Source organism: Corvus kubaryi, unplaced genomic scaffold, assembly GCF_017639235.1.
Source record: "Corvus kubaryi isolate FWS band 111438036 unplaced genomic scaffold, C.kubaryi_AGA036_p1.0 37396, whole genome shotgun sequence".
NCBI lineage: Eukaryota > Metazoa > Chordata > Aves > Passeriformes > Corvidae > Corvus > Corvus kubaryi.
The window spans coordinates 5,808,437-5,831,235 of NW_024581135.1; the positions used below are offsets into that span (position 1 = coordinate 5,808,437).

At 41.6% G+C, this 22,799-nt stretch overlaps 1 protein-coding gene across 4 annotated transcripts in view; it reads right to left on the reverse strand.

Moving 5' to 3' along the window:
* THSD7B (thrombospondin type 1 domain containing 7B) overlaps positions 1 to 22,799 on the reverse strand; it is a 301,488-nt gene that overhangs the window by 251,407 nt on the left and 27,282 nt on the right. The gene's annotated exons all lie outside the window — the stretch shown is intronic.

The window sequence follows — 22,799 nt, forward strand, 5'->3', positions numbered from 1 at the left end:
TATAAAGTGAATGGGATTTTCAGACTATTACGAGAAACCCAGTTCAGGAGATCAGTGAAATACAGATGAAGCAAAATTTACTTCATTTGCACACAAACATGGATGGTTTACACTCCCTCAGAAGGGCAGGAGACTTCCAAGTCAAGGATTCAGGAGTCTGTGCAAGGCACCATCCTGATAGTTCTGTCCATGACACAGCCACCTACAGCCCCCAGGCACACTGAGAGCAGAACAAACGATGCTCAACAACCAAGAGCTCCCCAACATCTCCCTCCACAAACTGCATTCAGCGTGACCAAGTGTGCAAGTGCCCAGGTGAAATCCAAGCCCTGGGCTTCTCAATGGGATTTAACAGCCATGGACATTTTGGTGCTTTTGGTGTTGTATCTTAGCACTCAAAGAAGGGTAATTTACCTTCACAAATGTTCTTCAAGCCATTATCATACCCCTTGCAGCAGGAAAAAGTACAGAGCAATTAAGATCAAAATGCTCAAGATTGTCAATAGGCTTCTCTCGTGAACTCAGGCATTGATTTTTTTCTGAGCAGCAGAACATAGAAAGTGTCCAACAACTTTTAAGTAACCTTTTCAGGCTGCTCGTGCAGTTTTATATATTTAATTAAATACAAAAACAAAGGCTGCAGAAACTCAAACCACCCATCTCGTCAACACAACAGCAGTCACCTAATAAACTAACAGAGTCCCATTTTTACCCTACATAATTTGGGGGGGTTATTTTATCTAGGTTATGTCTATAACCCTTATACACTACAGCTAAATGCCTCACGCCAGGGTTCTCAGCCAGCACAGCAGAACACAGCCCGGAATAAGCTCAGCGATTTCTTCACATTATAGCACATCCTTTCTGTAACAACAAAACTTTATAGCTTTGAGGGACAAAAAAGTTTCTTTTTGTTTATTTTTCAATGGATAGAGAAAAGTTTGAGTCTATTATCAATACACTGCTCTGCTGTAGCTTTTATCATTGGCAATGGATGAACTGAAGGTCCTTTGAAACTCAGCTATATCTAAGAATTGCTGTCACAGTTGCACAGATCTTGGATTACTGTTAAATTGCAATTAAACAAAGGCAAAGGGAGCTGGCACTACTTCCAACACCATTTCAGTAAATGCTATTGCAAGTTTTTGTTCAAAGAGGATTACTCTCACTTCACTGGCAAAGCACTGCATATAATGCACATTCAGCAGTATAATACCATTTAAAAACTAGTATTTGAAATTATTTTCCTTCAAAAGGCAAACCTGGAAATCAAACTCAGTAGAGAGCAAAGCCCCTACTTTAGCAGCAGGACCATTCACACAGAAAACAGCAGAAAGGTTCAAAGTCACCAATTACAAGGCAGCAGAGTTTCAAAAAAAGAATAAACAACCTCATAACCTCTGCTGCTGGAACAACGGCAGATTTCCTGAGCATTCCCATTAAAGTGCTTTCAGTTCGGAAATTAAATTGCTTTACTGCAGTGATTTTCTTCTGCATTCTGATATTACTTTATATTATTTGACATTAGTACAGCATCACGGGCTGTAGGTCGGGGTTTTTTTCTCTCCTCACTGGGATATGGCCACCACGTAGAGTTTATCAATCTTAAACACAAGGTCAAAATAATACAATCAAGTACCACCAGGCACATGAGCTCAGCAAAGACCTGGGCTCTGCTTAGCAGGGAAGGACCATCTGCTTCCCTGCCACAGGACTGGCGTAGCTGAAGCTTATCTCCAATTTAAATTGTTATATTCTACACTTCTACACATCGACCAGAGCAACTGGGTGCATGCACACACCCAAACCCCTGACCAAAGAAACAACTGCAAACAGTCAGGAAAATCTTACCGTTTTAGCCTGTTAATCAGTTCTGGGGAGAGTATGTGGGCTTCCATTTTGAACTTCTAAACGCTGGTGACTTTGGCTAAAATAGCCAGCCAAACATGCAGAAGCCACTTTCAACACTTCTTAAATGTATAATTTTCCTTCTGCTGTAACACACAGACTATGAATAATTTCTTTTCCACAAGATCTGTACCTCTATTTGTAGACAGTCATTACTATTTTGCCATTTGCACTACCTAGCTGTAGCCCATACCCAAATGACCTAATAAGAAGAGACACACACATACATCCACAAGATAGATCCCATTTCAAAAAACCTCATTTCCAAAGTGCTGAAATAAACATTTATTCCAATGCATCCTCTGCCATCAGCTGTTTATTTCAGTGCACCAAAGAATAAACTTGTAGGAAAGGAGAAAATAAAGAGCACAACACACAGCAAACACTGAAGCACTCCAGAAACACACAGGCTCTACAGAGTTCATCAAGCACTGACTCTGTACCTCTTCATTTCCTATCAAACATCGTCCATGAAGTCTTGTGATGAAGTCTCCTACAACAAAGGCTTCATAATTTCCACAGAATAAATCCTGTATAAGTCAGGTCCCATGTCAGAATATGTATTTTAAATACTTATAGCTAGATTTGTCAAAACAAATTAATCAAAAATATTTTGTGATTCCTTAATACTCATTCATTGATTTTCCTTCTATTTACTTTGCAACATTGATGTTAAGTGGCCCAGGCAGACAGTATAACAAAAGGGTTACGAAAACTATATTGTTTAAATAAAAAAATAAAGATACAGCGAAGGCTAAAAACACAGGGGGAAAAAACCCAAATATTGGTATACAGAACCTCTAAAAACTGCTTCCTGAGCACACACACAGATGTCAATGTGCCCACACTGCACTCTGAATTCAGCTTTCACTAACTGCCACACAGACTTCAACTCACCTAGAGCAACACAGTGCAGTGGGACGGGATTGTACTGAAGAGCAGCATCTGCTTTTTAGGTGGAATTCATTTTCAGAAATGCACGAGCTGCTCCTCCTACCAAACTTCCTCACGCTGCCAAGCAAGGGACTCCAGGGAAGGTATCCAGACCCCCTTTCTCCTGCCAGGGCAGTATCCAGGAAGAATGTGCCTCTCCAGAAGATGCACACAGCAGCCAAGTGCCACACCAGCACATCCCATCTCTTCCTCCAGAGTGTGAAAAGCGCCAGGCAGGCACTCCAGCTCAGTACCTGGCTTTAGGATGTGTGCCTGAAACTCAGGCATTCCCAGGCACTTGGCAAGAGCCACAGAACCAGGTGTAAAAATGTGGTTTTTCGTACCAAAACCCACTCATAATACCTGCACATTTATTTAAAAGTGATCTTGCTTTCATAGATTAACTATGCATGGCAGCAACAAAAACTCCAAATTGCCATACAGGCAGTTAGAAAGAATGACACTACCCTTTAAAGCAGTTGGAGCAACCAGCTGAGTAAAACCATACACCCAGTCAAGAGTTCTGTGATTCTGTTACCTTTTCCATTCCCATTTCTTTTCCCCTGTTGCCAGCTACAGTTCCTCACTCTATTTTATTACGTTGGAAAGTGTAATCTCTTTAGGGTGAAAAATATATTTGCCCTGAACACAATATAATATGATTCACACAGGGGTCCCTGACACTGTTGCAGTGTTGATACAAAAAATAATCATAATTATATGAACTGATAAAAGGCCTCATTGTAATATTATTTAAGCAAGGTCAATCGCCCATGCAGGTTGCTCTTACCGGAGTTCACGTTACATCACTGGTCCCATCATCCTGACCTTCCCTGCTGTCATCCCCATCACAGTTCAATTAACAGAGGAGTCCTGCAGTGGCTTGATGAGCATCTGCTGCCTCTACCCGGCAGTAATTCAATAAGGATACGCCATAGGAAGAGATAATGAGAAGTCAGCCCAGTTGTTCTGTCTCCCTCCAGGAGAGCAGATCAGTTTGGTTTGTGGGAAAGAGCATGACCTATGAAAATTATCAGTTAATTTTGTATTTCAGAGCTCCAACATGCAACTTAAAGTGTTATCTGGTTTCTCTGGTGGTGCTGCCCACAAGGATCCAGAACCATTTTTCCTGGTGAGTCCCTGATTAACAACCCTTCCCACACCAAAAGAATTCACCTTTTCAAATTTTCTCTCTGCCAGTTCCACCAAAGGAATGGTTTCTATTCATGCATTCAGCAGTGGTTGGTCTGAATTAAAAAATTAAACACCTGAGCAGAGAAAACAGGCCAAAACTGCTACTGAAGTAATTCAGGCAGAATGAAATTCACACACACATCAAACCTGGATGAAACACTTCCACAAAACCAAAATCTCCTACACTGCAGATAGTGTCAGCCTGGGTCTTCTCTCCCTGCCCCACAGAACATTGTCCTCAATGGTGCCCAAATTTTGTTTCTTTCTCCATTTCCTTCTGCACCTTTCCAGCAGAGACTTCCCTTAACTTCCACCTATCATCTGACTCTCTACTGTTGCTTTAGGAACATTTATTCCATCTGTAAAAACTCAGAGCCACCTACAGTCCCTTCATCTTCCACCACTGGATGTCACAGGGACTGGGGCTGAGGGATATGGCTCTGTGTGGAGTCTTGCCTTGTGTTTGTAGTGTCCTTATGAGTTTTGCCGCTTTATTTCAACAATCTTATTCACTGAAATAAGACATTAACTTGATTTCAGATACAATTTTCTATTTTACATCTCCTTAATATCTTTAAGGCACAGATTTACTGAAGATGATAGGCATGAGAGGAGAAAAAAGAAAGATATATTTCCTCCCTGAGTTCTGCGAGGTGATCAGTGAACCATAGTGAATTTACACAGCTGCTCATTCCCACAGCTCCACATTCACGGCTTCATTTCTCTCAAGATCAGCTTCATTTGAGCCATGTCCTTTCCCATCACACAATTATCTGCATTGCCCCAAAGACTGCCTCCCTGCTCTGACCACTCTTTCTGCTGAGTACAGTCATCAGGGCAGCTCATTCCTCACTCATGGGACAAGACAGCTTGGCATGTCCCTACTTCAGTCCACCCTTCTGCTCAAAGTAGGGCCAGACAGCCGTGAATCACACAAGATACTCCACACTGTCCCCAATTGTTTTAATTTTGCTTCTGTTCCCACCAAAGAGCTCAGCCTGCCAAGCTCACACAAACTGACATGAGATCTGAAGTTGTGCTTCACCTTGTCCAAGTCCCACAGCCAGGACCTTCCCCCATCTCAATACCATTCTCTTTTCTCCATTCAGTTCTGCCATCTCTTTACTCACCAGTTTCATCACCTGCTGCACATCTCCTCCTGGGTACCTTGTCCTTAATCCTCAGATCCTTCCTATCCTTTGCCCCTAATCCTCTTCTATACTAAACTAGTTGATTTCTTCCAAAAGGCAACAGATGAAATTTTATTACATCTACCACCTTTTCTCAGCTTGGTTTCTTATCCCTTTTCTCACCCTACAGTATTTTGTTCCTTCTAACTAACCCTTTGCTCACTTGTATTTCCCTTCTATTTTCTGATTCTCTGGGGGTCATTTCTCCCACATATTCTCCCCTCTATTGTTTTTTGCCTTTTTTTTCTCTTGTAGAAGCTTGGAGAGGAAACACTAGACATACTACATTTACATCCAAAAGAGGATACTATAAGAATTTTAGAGTTACAAATAATCAGCATTTAAGAAATCCTAGAATTAAGGTTGCCTCGCAGGAATGTATTAAGATAGTCAGGTTTCACAATAACATCTATTTTTACCATATTACTTAAGTCTATAATAAAATGCAATTTAAATCTATCTTTGACTTCTTTTGCTTTTATCTATTCATCACATTTGCTTTCAACCCTCTCTTAAAGCCTTACTCATACTTCTCTTTGAAACAGGCAGAAAGTACCTGTAAATCCAATAACTGCAATTGCAGAAAATGTTATTTACTTCACTCTTAGCAATTAGCATTAAAAAAAAAATTATTTAAATATATTAGGTTAAATAACTCAAAATTTAATAACCACAGCTTCCATTTGGTTAAAGAGAGATTCGACATAGCCTATGCAACAAATGCTACCAGAGAAGTTAGTCATGTTCACTGGCTACTTTTGATTTAAAGCTGCATCTCAGCATTAATAGCAAAGCAAAACATATATATAACATATTTATAACAACACATACATTCGGTCATACAGGGAACACCTGTAAGCTGCAAGCAAGGAATATAAAACACTATTTCAGGACAAGGATGGAAAACAACTCAAGTGCCAAGACAGGCATAGAGGGATATTTTAGGAACACAGCAGTAGGAGGAGGCTGCCCAAATTCCACTGAAGTTTCAATCATCCATACTTAACTTGTATTTTGTCCACTGAAGTTTGGGATGGTTACAGTAGAAAACATACAAAAACACATTTGTCATACTAGCCAAGGTAAACTCATCAGACTTTTGCAGGTTAATGTATTTCCCTGCTCATTTCTTCCACTTTTCCTGATTAGCTGAATTAATAAGTCAATTAATGCATAAAGCCTTCTGTAAAAGCACACCCAGATGGATGTTTACCAGACTTCAGCCTTCTTCTCCATGTGTTTCAGAATTTAAATAAAAATTGAGCCAACCTTCAGGAGAAATCAGTGCTGGCAGAAGCTCTCTTTGTGGGTTCACACTAAGAGAGATTAGCAGCTTCTGCAGTGAAAAAGCTGTGCTTGAACCTGAATAAAATCTTCTTGCTAACTGAAAGTATTTATGACTTCTTTTACAAATACTCTCAGTATTAAAACCTGCATCCACTCCCAGAGGCTTGTATTCCACATTATTTGAACTATTTTACATTCCTCCAGCATTTTCTTCCTTCAGAAAGATGGGAATCTGAACTAAATACCGGACTTGATAGCAGCAGTAATCCAATATATCTGATTATGTTAAAAAAATCTAAAATTAAATTAGAACTTAAATGGCAGAAATAAATATATTGCAAGCCCTAGGCATTCCTTTAAAAATTGGCCTACCAGGCAATAATATTTGGCAGAGGCAGTACAAGAGCTGGGTCATAATTCCATGGATACTTTTTTCTTTATGTGGTAAAACTAGCAGGGAAGTGGGTTACAACTGGAGTTAAAACTCCATTTACTATGTAATTTTTACTCAGTACATGAGCCCTTTTCTAAAGGACTGCAATCGCTTGGCGTTATACAAAAAGATCAATATGTAGAAAGTGGAAAATGTCTCCTGTCCTACTTTCAAGAGTGGGATTTAGTCATGCCAGCAATTGTTTCATATGATCATTCCAACTCTGAGATAAAGGGAAGAACAAACTGGAGAATTTTTGGTGCCGTGAGAAGTCTCTCCTCTGAATTACGGGAAAACACACATTTGCAAATATAAATACGCTTAAAATCATGGGCTCTGCTTTTCCTCTATTTGTTACTCTTCCCACTAAACAAATTTAGCAGTGATTTGGATTTGGTGTTAATGAATGCCGAAAGCAACTTGGCATTCCCTTGCCAAGGACTTCCATAAACTGCAGTTCAGCAAAACAAGACAATCTTCTTATCGTGTGTAAGAGCTCAATTAAATCATCCTTTTAATGTAATCCTATTTAGTGGCTCTCACATTTTCTGTCCTGATGCTAGTGATGTTAATGGCTTAAAAAAAACCACGGAATACAAATATACAGAGGTGGAAGGGAAGGACAGAAGACAGGAAAATGCAGCTTCTGTTTCACTGAAGATCATCTGACGGGGGAAAAAACAAAACAGCAAACCAGAACCAAAGAACCCCAAACTCAGAAGCATGGAAACAGCTTGCACAGAACATAAAATCCAACAGTTTTCCTGGACCCCAGTCCAATCTTTCAAACACAATACAAATCTGAGTTGAGAAAAACTGCTCCAATCAAAGACTTCCAAGCAATTTTCCGAAGTTTGCCTGCTTCAATCTGCAATACTTACTTAGAGGTCAACACCTTGCTAAGGAAATCAATGATTATTACAACAAACATTCAAAAAACCACAGGAGAGGGCTCTAGAACAGCCCTGAAAGGCACACAACTCTTTATGCAGAAGCGACTAATCTCCCAGAGTACTATGTAAATTGGCTAAGCTTAAAAGTTGCATTTAAAATTATCCTCAATATCCATTACAAAAGAGAGGTACCTACCCACTGATAAATTAGCAATTGTAATAAGGGACTGTAAGGCTAAGGGTAAATTGATTGTTGTTCCTGATTTTCCCTTTATTTTAATCCAAAACTCTCCAAATTGCAAGAAATAAAAGTACAGGCGAGAGGGTGAGCAAAAAGCTTTTGACTGCATATAAAACATATAAAAATAGTGCTTCAGTGTATTTCCATATGCTGGAAGCAGCAGTGAATATCATCTGTATAAATCTATTCCTAGCACAGGTTTTCAGCAGCATCCAAGACTTGAGAATCAATTGTAAATTTGTATTTTGGATTAATCAATAAGAAAAAGCACGAGACACACTTTAAACAATATGCAGCATTTAGCAGGCAGATACAGCTATGCATCACCTCATACAAAATAGATAGAGACATTATTACAAGCCATATATTTTTAATCTTAAGGAATTTATTTGGGAAGAACTTTAAAAACTGCTTTTAGAGAATCACTTGACGGGGTCTGTTAGTGGTGTAAGACACTGCCAAGGCTGTGGGTGCAGAATCTAGTTGGTGCCGGTGGCTCCGTGGGCAAGGCTGGAACCCACACACACACAAAAGGGAGCGTTTCCCGCAGCTCCCTGTGATGTTCCAACACCTCCAGCAGCTGAAGAGCTGCACTGGAATATCAATGCATACCCTACCTTCAGATGAACGAGCTGTCAGCACAAGGCAGAAAAAAGGCAGGTTCATAACTACATAGAACATAGAGAAGCTGCAGATTCCCTTGCCAAGCCCACCTTGAGAGAAGGTGACCCCACCAAAGCCATGAGGACTCTCCAAGCTCAGGTCAATGCTGTCAGACTCACTGAAGCAGCTGTCACTCTCAACACTCAATAGTCCACAAATCCCACATGAATAAGTGACAGATGTCACATCTCCCAAGAGTGAAATGATGATAGTATACACTCAGGAACTGATGGCCAGCTCAGAGGTGCTTCTCTTCTTTGCTGGCAAGATTGATGTCTGGTGTATCAACAGGGGAACAGCACTTAATCCATGAGGGAACATCATACAGACACTGATAGACTATCCTACACCAGTAAGAGAAAGAAAAAAGGAGTTTTTCTCCTTCTCTATTTCTGGATTAGGCCAATTACTATCAGATATTTGAATGATGACCCTGGGAAATGATTCCATCTCAAACAAAACTTGTACCAGCATCAGAACTAGGTTGAGCAAAACCATCTCATTCCAATGCCAGTTTGTCAGATTGTTGAAGCAGTACAGAAGGATCAGGGAACCACCAAGACCCCAAAACAGGACAGCAGCAGTGCTCCAGGCAAGGGAAGATCTTTGGGTCAGAGGCAGCAGGACTCTTGACTCTCTCTAAGGTGCATTGCTTGAGATGAAACCTCTCGAGGCCTCTCAGGGATGGATGTGCCAGTAAATAGTCATGTACCAGCTCCACTAAATCTCCTAAACATTTACCTGCATCGTTTTGTTATCTCTTGGCAGCCTAACACAATCTTGCCATGCCATGCACACTCCACCAGCAAACAGTGAACCTTTACATTATCAGTGATTTGAGACAGAACAAATGCTTCCATTTTTGTGGTATTTCAGTGGACACTTTATGCACCCAAACTGATATACAGACACTGGAACACAGGGAAAACTCTGCTCATTTCCCCACTTCAATTATTTGCTGTATTAAATATCATTTATTAATGCAAAACAACTTGTAGAGAGAAATAAGTCAAAAGTACTGACTTTCCCTTTTTTCTCACATAGCATTTCTCATCAGAGAAGACCCAGGAGTTGCTCTCAGAGCTAAAAATAAACATATTATTCTATGAAAACAGGTTAATTAGGAATGCAGTTACAGAAGTAAAATTCTTTCTGCTTTTGTACATATACACTTCTCTAAGTGTCCTCATGCAAGTCTATACCTTAACAGCTCTCCAGACACACCCACCAGAATCTGCTCAGCATCCATGCTTGTTTCCATCCTAATACAGAGAAGTTTCTGTAAATTCAAAATCTATTCAAAGGTTGTTTGCTACTGTTTAATTAACTTCTGAACAAATAGAGATACCTGTTTTCATCCAAAATTTGTAATTTTATTTTCTCTAATGAATACTGCCACTGTTTAAGGAGATCACTGTGCACATCCAGTCTCACTTCCCACATTAAACAGACCAAAGACCCATCCTGAAAACACATGTATCCAGGCCATAACTTTCACTGAAGCTATGATACATACTTTAAATATGGATATCACCTTGCTTTGAAAGTGTTAAGAGTTGGGAAATAAGGAATTGTGTATTTATGTAAATTCTTCTTGCAGTTAAGCACCATTTACAGCTATAAATTTGAATTTTAAAGTACCAAATTAAGAAACAAACAGGTATGTAAGCAGTGAACCCTGTCTCTTCTGTACCCTTCCATTCCAATACAGCAGTACGAGTCTGACTGATGGAAAAAAAAAATTACTGAGGGGAAAAAAAACATCACTGCTTTTTAGCAAATACCCTCAAATGTGACCAGTGATTTCAGGTGCCCCTTACAGGACACAGCAAATGGGCTGGGATTGCAGAAAGCAGGTGATGAGACACTCCAGAAGCCAGACTCTTTTACAGGCATCTTAGAGAAATGACAAAGAAATGTATCCAAAATTATTCACATTACATACACCATTGCAAGTTCTCTTCTGATTGCCTTAGGGGGGTTAGAACAGCAGCCTGTGAAAAATAAGCGTCCATCAGGCTCCTTGTGATTTCCGGACACGCTCAAAAAAAGGGTTGTGCTTCTACATAATCCTGACATGCTAGGTGTTATTTGGGGATTTAAAAAGACATTGTAAGGATCCTAATAAAATCTATTATATATTGCTATAGGATATGAAAAATACTAAGATAGATTTAAAAAAACCCAGCTTTCAAAAAAGGTTTTAAAAAACCCAGCTTGTCTAAGCTTTTGTAAAGAAGTGACTCCCTTCTGAAAGGATCCAGTTCAAAAAGTCTGTACTAGAGGAAAGAGAAGCCGAAGAGAAAGGAGAAAAAACATCCAAAAAAATTATGTCTAGACAAATCTGGTGCATACACTTCTTAATTAGTGTAATATATATGAATTTTTCATGACAAAAAATTTGATTTCTTCTTCTGAAGAAAATCAGTATGAATTTAAAGCTTTCTCTAAATCTTTCTTTAAAAGACTGCAAGAAGCGCTAGATAAACCCTCTATCAAAGGAATTTATGCCATTTGATATGAAGTATTACAATACTGGACCTGAGTCTGCCGTCACTGAACTCAAATGAAATTTGTTAGCAACCTAATCCACTTCAGAAAAAAGCTGCTTGGTTAAAACTTGTTTTACTTTATTTCCAGAAGGAATACTGCCTTTCTGGATAAAGCCCTGGACCATGTAATGTATTCAGATGAGCAGTCATATACATAAAATACACTCATTAATGTACTTACTGAATGTGTTTATTAATAACTCCATTTCCCACAGCCTCTTAGAAATACCATAACAAGAAAACACGTATATATTGCAGCAAAGTGCAAAGATGGAAGAAAAAAATCCATCAGAAATCAAGTTCACTCGTTTGTTTAGCATGACTCCTCAGTCATGACTGCTTCAGTGCCTCAAACGGAATCCAAGTGGCCTCTTGTATATCAAGCTGGGTTTCTGATGCAAAACAAAATATTTAAAAAATTATCAAAATGAAATCTGAACAGTAGCTACCCCTTCTCCTTGCTAAAAGTTATGATCTCATTTTAAAAGCAATTAACTCATGTACTATCCCATCAGTGTGAAAAATGTAAATCTTTATTTCCTTTATGGTTTTACCTGATTAAGAAGGTGTCTCATGGATGTACCGAACCCTGGATTCGTACAGATGCTCCCTAGACACTTCCCTCCAGTTTCCAACACAACCTCAGCTGTTTCATCAGCTCACCAGTGCTTCCAAGTCCTTCTCACGCCCCCCCTCTGCACACAGGTAGCAGCAATAGATGGGATGCCCACCACACATGGAAGGCTCACCGCACACAGGATGCTGCAGCCTTCCCATTCGTGGGAGCACTCAGTTTGTGTCTGCTCCAGGCAGACACCAGCTCCTATTCCACAAACAGAAATGTAATTGCCTTGGACACACCTACCACCATGAAATCTGGTTCAGACCATGCAGCAGAACTGAGGCACGCACAGTCCAGGCTAAAAATAAAATTTAATAATACATTACACACAAGCTCATAATCAATTAGCATATATAATTTGGCAACACATCCTATATTATTTGATACGAAATTGATTGTCTGCAACTGGCATGGTACAAGACCTACAATTAAAATTAATCACTCCTACTACAACAGGAAAAAAAATTCCTCCATAAATATTCCTCTTACAGTGTACCACTACTTTGTTTCTTTTCCTTAAGGACCAGATGTATACATTGTGCTATTATATCAGAATCTGCTTTATCTCAGAAGAGGAAGTTTTGTGTCTTTCATGGTGGCAACATAAAATCTGCAGACATCACCTTGAATGCATTCTAAGGGATGCTCAGAAAACCAACAGAAAATTAAAAGCACCTCAACACATCTTAATGCTTTAAAAGAGCACACTGTGGGGAGAGGGGGCAAATCCCCTGATGTTTTGCATTAAAACATCCAGTACAAAACTGCAACACAGGACTACGGCAATGAACCCTGAATGAGCATCCAGGCCAAGGTCTAGAGCCCCACAGAGCCACGTGGGCACAGATGGTTCGAAGTAACATCCACTTCCAGATCTGCTGGTAGAGGTGAAGCTCAGCAGACAAAAACCAAGCCTGGGTACTGCTGGGGTACTGAGGGAGGCAGCAGCAAGAGCCCTGTCCTTGGACACCTGCAGTTATGGCATGGATGGTGGAGCTGTCACCTGGATGCCCTGGAGCCTCCTCGCTAATGGGACCACACGGATCCTGCTGCCACCCCAGAGCAGGAGCTCCACGTGTGAGCAAAACCCAGGGTTTGTCTCCACCAGCCCCGACTGGCACTCCTGGAGCGCCCAAGCACAACCTGCTCTGCAGCTGCTCTCCTGCACAGCCGCACCAAATCGCTTTCCCTTTCTGCTCACAGCAGTTAAGCAGCACACAGAAAATTGAATCATAAGGGCAGACAAACAATGCATCACACACCACAGCACTAGGAAATCTTCCTGTCTTCTGAAAGAAACCTACTGCTGAAGCCTTAATTTGAAGGAATTGAAAGCCTCATAACAATTTACGTTGGATTAAGGTTCCTGCCCAATTAAATGCCAATACTGACAGTCCTAGATGAGTTCCCATCTTTTGAACAACCATCAGCCACATGCTTACAGGCAACAACATGTCAGAGCACACTGCACTTTATCTGCCTTCCCTCACTGCAGATTATGTTCCTCGGGGATGCAAAATCTCACAATCCAACTACACCAGCTGAGAACTACACTAAATATTTCAAGCACCTCCAGTAGCTGATGGGCACCTCCACTCCTCTCAAAGTCTAAGAGCACACCAGTTTCTTCAACTTGTAGGTGACATGCACAGGAAAAATCAGCATCTCTCTGGAGTCATTCTTGAGATATCCAGCTAAGCCACTGGCCACTTTCCCACCAGCCAGTCCAACCAATTGCTGGAAGGCCACTGGCTCACATCAGCTGGAGCAGGCGTCCTTCGGTCTCATCCATCCTCCCAAGTTCATAGAAATGTTCTTCCAACTTTTGAGAGGCCATAGCCCTGGTGTGAGACCATAGCCCTGGTGTGAGATGGCATTCTCTGTGAAGGAAGAGTCCCCCTACTCCCTGAGCAATGAGCCATCCCTTGCAGCAGGATCTGCCCATCACCACTTCATCAGCAGCCTCAGGCAGGGAACAAGGTGTCAGGCTGACACTAGTAAAGGTTTCCTGCTTAATGGTCATATTTGAAATGTGTCACAAAGGGAAAATATCAAAGTGTACCTGAAATTTTAGTCCATCTTTAGCTGCAGATTCCTTTCACAGCATCTTGGAGCTACCAGCTGCGAAGATGAATTCAGCAGCGCTTCTGCCCTGCAGAGTTCCATTACCAAACCAATCCCTTCCCACCACCGTCCCATCACGCACTATGTCTGAGCTGGAGACCAGGACATGGGGTAGTGTCAGGCTGGGCAGCTGATGCTTCTTTCCTGGGGATGGAGCTGCTCAGAAAAGTTCTGGCTTTTATCTCCACTGCCTCTCTCTGATCAAAGCAAGGCTCTTCATCCTCACCTGAGCCTGCTGCCGAGACAGCTGTGCCGATTAGGAATACCTCCCATCCCCCATTCACAGAGCTGGATTACACAAATGCAAATGTTACACAAGAACAGCCTCTTCTCACACACTCTCACAAACGTAGGTATCTCTCCCTTCCCTTCCAGCCTTCTTAATTTCCATTTCATTTTTAATTTGCATACTCCTTCCAGCCTGGTTTTAGCCCATTTACCACACTACAAATGATTTATAAAGCTTAACAGCAATCATGTATCATTGTCGACATACATATGTTTGACTAGACTCACAGCAGAGAGCTTGTTTTAGCTACTCAAAAACTATTTGCTATATAACAACACAGATGATTCACTTGATACCAGTGTTTCTGATAATGTATTTTCTGCACTGAGAGCAAGGAACCACAAAACAAATCTGAAGAAAGATCTTGGCCACTTTCAGTGATAATTCACTGCTTCTCTTTCTTGCAGAAGCCCTGATGCATTTCATGTTCCAACCTCTGTGACACCTCTCAGATGTTCTGTCTGAGAAAGCCTGGATGGGCAGAACCTATCCTCAAGAGTTCTCACTGTGTTCTCCTTTCTGTAACTAAGCAATATAGACCATCTAAATGGGCACGGCCAAACTGTGACACAAGTTTGCCAAAAACAATCAGTTAGTCCTTGAGGAGACTCAGGCTGCTCCTGGGATAAAATTCCACTCCTGAAAATCAGCTTGATTTCATGATCAAGAGCCATCACCTGCGCTCCTGCAATTCACATGTGTTACCACCTATCACTCCTCAGCACGGAGCAACCATCTCCTGTGACCTTGAAGTTACCTCTTCCTCCTGAGAGACACAGAGCAACAATTTCATAAAGTGGTGGCAACTTCTGGAAACCCAAATCATATTGATTTTTTCATGTCTGTCTTCATACATCTGTAATCCCCAATGACTCCAACATCAGTATCAGACAGCATAAGCATTCATCTTTCAGTTTGCTGTTGAGTGAAATGCCAGCAGCTGACAGCCCCTGCTTCATGGGCATTTATCTGCAGTGTAACACTGCTAAATAGAATCTGATTCTGAAGCTGTCTCAGCTGGAATTTTTTTATTTCAACATCTTTTTCATTACTTTATTGGTTTAAAAATACTGGTGACTACCAACAACATGTTTGAGCTCACACTTGTCTACAACATCCTTTAGTCCATCTCTAAAACCGTGTCATACTGCTGGATGTTCCTGTGTTGGCTGCACCTGGGGATCAGAAGCATTTTTGTCCCTACAACCCCCTGGTTAGCTACAGTATAACCCAAGCTGTCTGGGGGAAATGAGAGCAATACCACAGAACATGTACAAAACTTTCCCAGCCTTTTCATTTGCTTAAGGTTACCAGTCCCTCCAGTACCATTACCAGGGCTCTTGGCAGTACTGGACCTGCATTTCTCACATCTGGAAAAGCACCAACAGCCTCTGCAGTCACTGAGCATCTGAGGCAGCATAGAACATTTAAGGCTTTTCCTTTTCTTGTTCTGGGCCCTTTAATGACAATCCTGACACATACTATGTATACACTGATAAGAAGAACTTGGTACCTCTATGCTCTCCTATTTTTGGCAGTCTTTTTCTAAAGTACAGGTCTACCAGCCACCATTCCTTTCCCTGTCATGGCTCCAAACTTCCTAATCTAACAAAAATAAAATAAAATAAAATAAAGTAAAATAAAAATAAAATAAAAATAAAATAAAAATAAAATAAAATAAAAATAAAATAAAGCCAACCCCCAAACCCGTATTTAATACAGACTGAAGAACCAGCTGCTTGCACAGTCATGGACAGGAGCAGTTTGCATATCAGAGCTTGAGAAGCACTTTTCAAGGAGACTCCATCTGCAGTAACTAACTCATTTAGAGCTCTAAAGCAGCTTTTTCCTTCACAGGAATGCAGGGAAGGGAAATTCAGCCTGATGGGCTTACTACCAGTTTTTGTTCAACATGTGCATAACACACCACTGGTGGCCATGGTGCAGTTGTAGGTGTGTATCACCCCTATTTATGTGATAGGATGTGGCTCTAACACCCAGTTCCTCAGAAAAAAACCACACACAGCTCTTCTGCTCCAGGATGGAGGGGAAGAGGGCCAGGAGGAAGGACATACCTTTCTCACCTCTTACTCAGCCCACAGCTCAAAACCTTCTCTTCAGCAAAACCAGTTCTTTTTACACAGGTTTGACAGCAGCAGCCTGAAGGCAGGGTATCCATAATCCACTGTGCTCAGATCCGTGTTTCAGTGCCCAGCCAACACACGGACCCACCCATCATCTGGGCTTCCCAGAGCTGCCACGAGTGCTGGGACACTGCTCCACAATTTCAAGGAGCTAACGTAAAAATTGATTCAGCAGAAGCACAGATATCTGTGTTTGTGCTGTCTATAAAAGATAAGCTGAATGATTTCTGATGACCATCTGTTAGGAATGGCTATTTAACATTCCCATTTCGACTGTTGTTTCCATCCATTATTTACCAGACCCTGAGCTGTATTTGCCAATGGTTAGAAACATTATTTAAATTACAATACAGCATCACAACCACTTCATTACAATGTGGCATTTTGTAATTTGCAGATATGATAGGAGAAGACAAATTCAAGCTTAAAAGCTATTTTGTACTGAGGTACAGCATTAAGCATCTGACTCAGGGAGTAGAGACTGAGAAGTACATGGGTGAACAACGATTTCCAAAGGGATAAGAAACTGACCAGCATCCAAACAGCTGATGGCAAAATAAAATTCCAACATCCTTCTCTTTTTTTTTCTCATTTGTTGGCTCTCGTCTAATATTCCTCAAAATCCCATTCATAAAGGTTTAAGTTCTGTTGCATTGCTTCTTTTTTGTCTCAGTATATGTATTACAGCTTGCTCAGTATCTTCTACTCTCTTTCTTCCTAATTTCTTTGTAAAAATATTAGCAAATTTTCCAGGAAGAGGAATAACTGTCAGAACTGGAGTGTAATCCAACGTATTTCCACCTATGAGGATTAAACTATGTTTGACCCCCATGTGGTGGGCTTGATGTGGTTAAGATTAATGAGACGATTATTTCTAGCCGAGGTACAAGGCCCCCAGTTGTTTCACTATTTCAGCACTAACCACCACACTCCTTCTGCAGTGTTTGATACCCACAAAATAATTGTGAGCAATTTTTCAGGAAGACATCATGAGTATTACGCTTATTAAAAAAAAAAAAAAAACACAGAAATCACTGAGATGAAAAGGAAATGGGATAAGTTAGAGCCACTGGCCTTAAAGCTTTTCATTTGACAAATTTATATTCCCACAAGATATTGTGCAGTACAGCACCATCAATTGCTGCTGTTCAGCTGCCCTCCCCCAGGGATCTGGGCTTACAGCTCCAAACACCGGCACGTTAAGGCACAGACAGTCCCCACGGATCCTCACAGGGAAGAGAAAACCCACACACGTAGACAGGCTGCTACACAACGAGCTCTTCCAAGGTGTGTAGGTCTCTATCCCAACAGACTTCTCACAGCATCATTCGGTACTTGCTAATATTGAACACAGACATGGCTATTTTAGAGCAGCTGCAGCCTCACAGAAGTGCACAGTGAGGGACCGGATGATGCTCTGCTCCACCACTCTTGACCAAAGCCTAACAACTGGTCAAGGAGCTGTGTACGCGCTGTGACACCTATGCTCAGCAGAACAGGGAATGCAAGACTCCTGACAGAGCCCAGCTGGAGGAAGTCAACCACTTGCTTAAGCTGAAACCAGTTTTTTAAAGCATTTCAAAGCAGGGACAGCGGCGAGTTCCTCTGAGTAATGTGTGTCCAGGAAACTTCATGTGAAACCTCTACCTATGCAATAAAGGGTTCATACCATGTAAAAACCTTGTACCCCCGTGTTCCTTAGGAGTTATTTAAGGGACAGGACTTCTGGTCTACAAAGACACTTGAAAGAAAGAGGAGATACACATCTTTGGAATCTCCACATCCTAAAAACCCAGAGTGTAATCTCACTTTAAGAGCTGGTACAAATTTATACTGAAAAGATCTTTTAAGTTCTCAATATATAAGCTTATATAAGATGGACTTTAAAACAGCAGCTTTTATAATACGCACTTCAGTTCACCAGAGGTAATGAGTAGACATTTTTAACAAAGTTCATTATAAACCCTTTTAAACATGAACTACATTTGAACTTCCACATCTTATATGGCAATGATTCGCTTCAGTTATTCTCTTAATCCAAACAAAGAAAACGGATCAGCCATAAAGACCTCCAAACCAGGTAATTAGAGCAAATGCTTTAAATTGAGGTAGAGCTGCGGAAGTCAAACTTTAGGCTTTGGTCTGATTTGAGGAAGTTGGTTTTGCTGTTTTGTTATATATTTGCTGAAAATGTATAACGCAGAAGCATGACTTTCTCTAGTTCTGGTCCCCAGCCCTGGAGCTGGTTGTCTGAGCTTCACTGATGGACATCACCAGCCCAGGAGCAGGACTCCCACATCATGGGAGCACATGCCTCCAGAGGAATGTGTTTTTCCACCTCCCCAACCATGCGTGCACTCACCTTCTGCTCAGTTCACCAACAAAAGTACTCAGGGGAGATGCTGCACACCTGGCATGAGACTCACAGCAGAGGCAAAGGACCACCTCCCCAGGATGAGCCAGGCACACAGGTACAGCATCACCAGCTGCTGCACAGGGGCTCCCCTGGCCCTCTTTTATTTTTATGGCAAGTGAAAAGCAGCTTAGTGTCCTACAAACCTCTGCCACATTCGCCAGAGCACAAGGGTGATAAAAATGACAGAGTTACTCTTGGGGAAAAAGATTCAGAGAAGCCACAAACTGCTAAGGGCTTCTGGGCATTAGTGTGTGGGAGAAGGAATACAGCTCAAATTCAACAAACCACACCCTCCCTCACAATCCTCTCCCCCCTGATTTTGGGAGGAGAGGCCTCAGTTCCCTATATGCCAGCAATTAGAGCAAATATCACCTGTCCCAACTACAAGAACTGTCTGGAAAGGTTTTGCTGTCACCTTCAACAGAGCAGGATCAATCTTATCAGATGTAAATTCCCTGGCTGAGTGGTAACCACAAGGTGACATTCCCTAACTGAAGTTGCACAAAGCACTTTGCAGTAATCAAACTGTGAAAGTAAATAAAAATACTTTCAAAAGTTAACAACTTTTTCCTTTGACATCAGCACTCTTCAGAAATGCTATGATTATTTTTTTAACATTAAGAGCCAATCAGACAGATATTACAAGAAGAACAGACTTGGAATTTAGCTATGAAATTTCCTTGAGGGAAAGAGTTAGAGACTTTAATATGAATTTATCTCTTAGCATTGAATTCAAGGTTCAATCAAACAGAAAATAAAAAGCAAGTTTCCTATTACTTTCATAGAGCCTTTAGTTAAAAGAAACAATCTTTAACATTTAACAGAATATAAAACTAGCCAAGCTAGAAACACATCTTGCCAGTGCTCCAGCAAGTGGTAGTTTCCCTCATTAAGCACAGTAATGACACATTTGTGAGGTCTCTATGCCCACCACGAAGTATGCAGCAAGTTAATGAGACTCTGCTGGGGGCTCACAGCCTCTGTGTGTGAGATGTGGCTGATGCTGAGCTTGACACCTTAGCCCTTACTGCAGAAACACCCATCAGGGAAACGGAAGGGAAGATGTATAAAAACTTCCCACAGCCACCTTTAGCTATCAGGAACAAGGTAGAAGACACTACATTAGAGATACTGATCAATTCTGCAGAATTGATATTTAATCAGTCAGGAAGTGATTGCACTTGGTGCAACTGGGAGGCCAAAGCCTGTCTGTAAATGATTTTGTCAACAACAAGGAAGAGTCTTTAGGAAAATTTCTTAAATTTTATCCCCTTGCTTAGACTAACCAAAAGAATGCATTTATATGTTCTTTTGGATCGAAGGCAGAGGAGGAAGGGGAAACACAGCGAGCAGAGGTGGGATGGTATGGATTGTGCAGGGGCAGGAATACAGCCTCACAGGCCACAGTCCTGAGCTCTTGGCAGTCACCCCCAGAGCAACCAACAACTGCAATTAAAATACCCATATCAATGAAAACTTAAATGTATTTGCATCTATTCATACCTGTTATCTGCAAAATCTACTGCAAGTGTTTAACTTACTGCCCTGTTTATAACACGGCTTAATTAGGCCCCAAGGGTGACTTTTAATCTAGTTTACACCAAATAAATCCTAAATCACCAGCATTAGCTCAAATATACTCCAGAGTAAACAAGGTAGGAAGTTATACAAAATGCCTAACACAAACATTTTTGTTCCTGGGTTTGTAGTTGCCAAAATCTTCTATAGATTCCTCTCAAGCAAAGTTTTAAATCGTTTTTTCTCTACAGACTCGATTCGCCACATTGCAGTGCAGTCTATAACCTGCTGGTTTAACCTACAAAAACTGCAGGTACAGGGCACTGCGGCTCTACAATCACAGAACTACTGACAAGAGGGAAAAATTAATCCACACTGAGTGCCATACTGCTGCTGACAGACTCCTAATGGTTTAGTTGGCTTAGGTTAAAGTTTGTGTAGCTGTTTCTGTGACTCAGTGCAGGTGAACCAGCGCTGTCCCCCAGGACACCTCCAACACAGCCACTGCTCAGGTGCACAGGGCAGGGGCTTCCTCCTGGTGAGGGTCCATTCAAGAAATCAGCTCTGATATGAGCTCCCTTTAGGAATGATTCCCAGCTGCAAGTGAGATCAGAGCGCTGTTTGCATTTTGCTTGGGGCAGATAAAGGCAGGGGACACATAGGGATCCACAAGTTCCCTTCATCCCCGCTGTGCTTCCCCAAGATGTGCCAGCAAAGCCACGGCCTCCTCCAGTCCTGCTGCCAGCAGCACTGCCTATCACCTGGAAAGGCAGGAGAAGGTGTCTGACATGCTCTTTTCCTGTGCCCCAGAGAAATTGGGCATCATCTGCCCAATAAACCTGGTTATCTATTGAACAGACAAGCCAGAGTCCTGCAAGCCTCTTCAAAATCAGGTTGGGTACATCCCGACAATTGTATTACACAACACTGCCCGATTCATCTTTTTATTCAAAACCACTCTTTACAGAAGACAAATGAAAAGCTGAAACAACAGAATCCCTCATTGCTCCCAGCATTCTTCATTGCTAGCAAAACTGTTCCGGTAACAGTGGAAGACAAATGAGATTATTTCAAGGCTGCAGGCATAAATTATGAATATAAATGCTACGGAACAAGTTCCTTCACGCTGCCCCTTCTCACACGCGGCCAAGGAAGCAAAATGCGGGCAGGAAGATGAACAGGATAAAGCCAAACAGCATTTTAAGTTTTGCCCTCAGCAACTAACACTTGGTGCATATATATATATATATATATATGTGTGTGTATTTCTATATTATTGTATTTTTTTTTATTTATTTTTAAGATTGTGCCCAGGCAAAACCCCTGCTTTCAAATTTTTCCTCATTTTTCAATATCTGGGCAATTAAAATTAAAGCAGAGGTTCACTTTACAGCACTATAGCCCTGGAGTCCCTCATTTTTCAAAAAGTTTGCTCTGTAAAGCCTGAAACACACAGTGCTCTGAGGTTTTTTCCCATTATCGTTTTTCAAAGCTTGGCTCTGGGTTTGGTTTGGAGGGGTTTATTTCTCTTTAATTTCTATGCTGAAGTGCTGAGAGGTACAGTAAGGATAGGTGCACACTGTTAATATTGCTACTTCTCTGTGGATTTATTTGAAAAACAGTAGAAAGGCTAAAATGACTAAAGACTGTAGTTTTCCTCTTCATTAAACTTCTCCTCATCCATGCATAAACACCTAATTCTCCACTGAGCTTCCCAGAGTATTAAAGTCATTTGAGAAAAAACGCAGACAGCATCTTACTTACATTTTGTTTTACAAAAACAGTTACAGCTCTGCAGCAGGACAGCAGCAGCAACAGGCACTGCCACCACCCTGCTTGGAAAGGAAGGCTACCCAGCTGACAAACAGGCTGGAAGTGCTCCAGCAGAGAAGACAAGACAACACATGACCTTCTCCCAAGAAATCCAATCACAGACTCACAGCAGGGTTTGGGTTGGAAGGGACCTTAACATTCATTTGTTCCAACCCCCTGCCATGGGCAGGGACACCTTCCTCTAGACCAAGTTGCTCCAAACCTCATCCAACCTGGCCTTGAACATTTCCAGGGATGGGGCAGCCACAGCTTCTCTGGGCAATGTCTTCCAGTGACCTTTGTCCTGTCACTCCAGGCCCTTGTCCCAAGTCCCTCTCCAGCTCTCTTGGAGCCCCTTTAGGCACTGGAAGGTGCTTTAAGGTCTCCCTGGAGCCTTTTCTTCTCCAGGCTGAAAAGTCCCAGCTCTTCCAGCCTGTCTCCAGAGCAGAGGAGTCTCCTCTTGACTTGCCCCTTGGCCTTGGACTCGTTCCATAACCCCTGCACTCCCTCCAGGAAAAAGCAGCAGGCAAGGAAGTTAATGAACTCTTGTTAGGACAGCACACCCAGCCCTTTTGTAGGG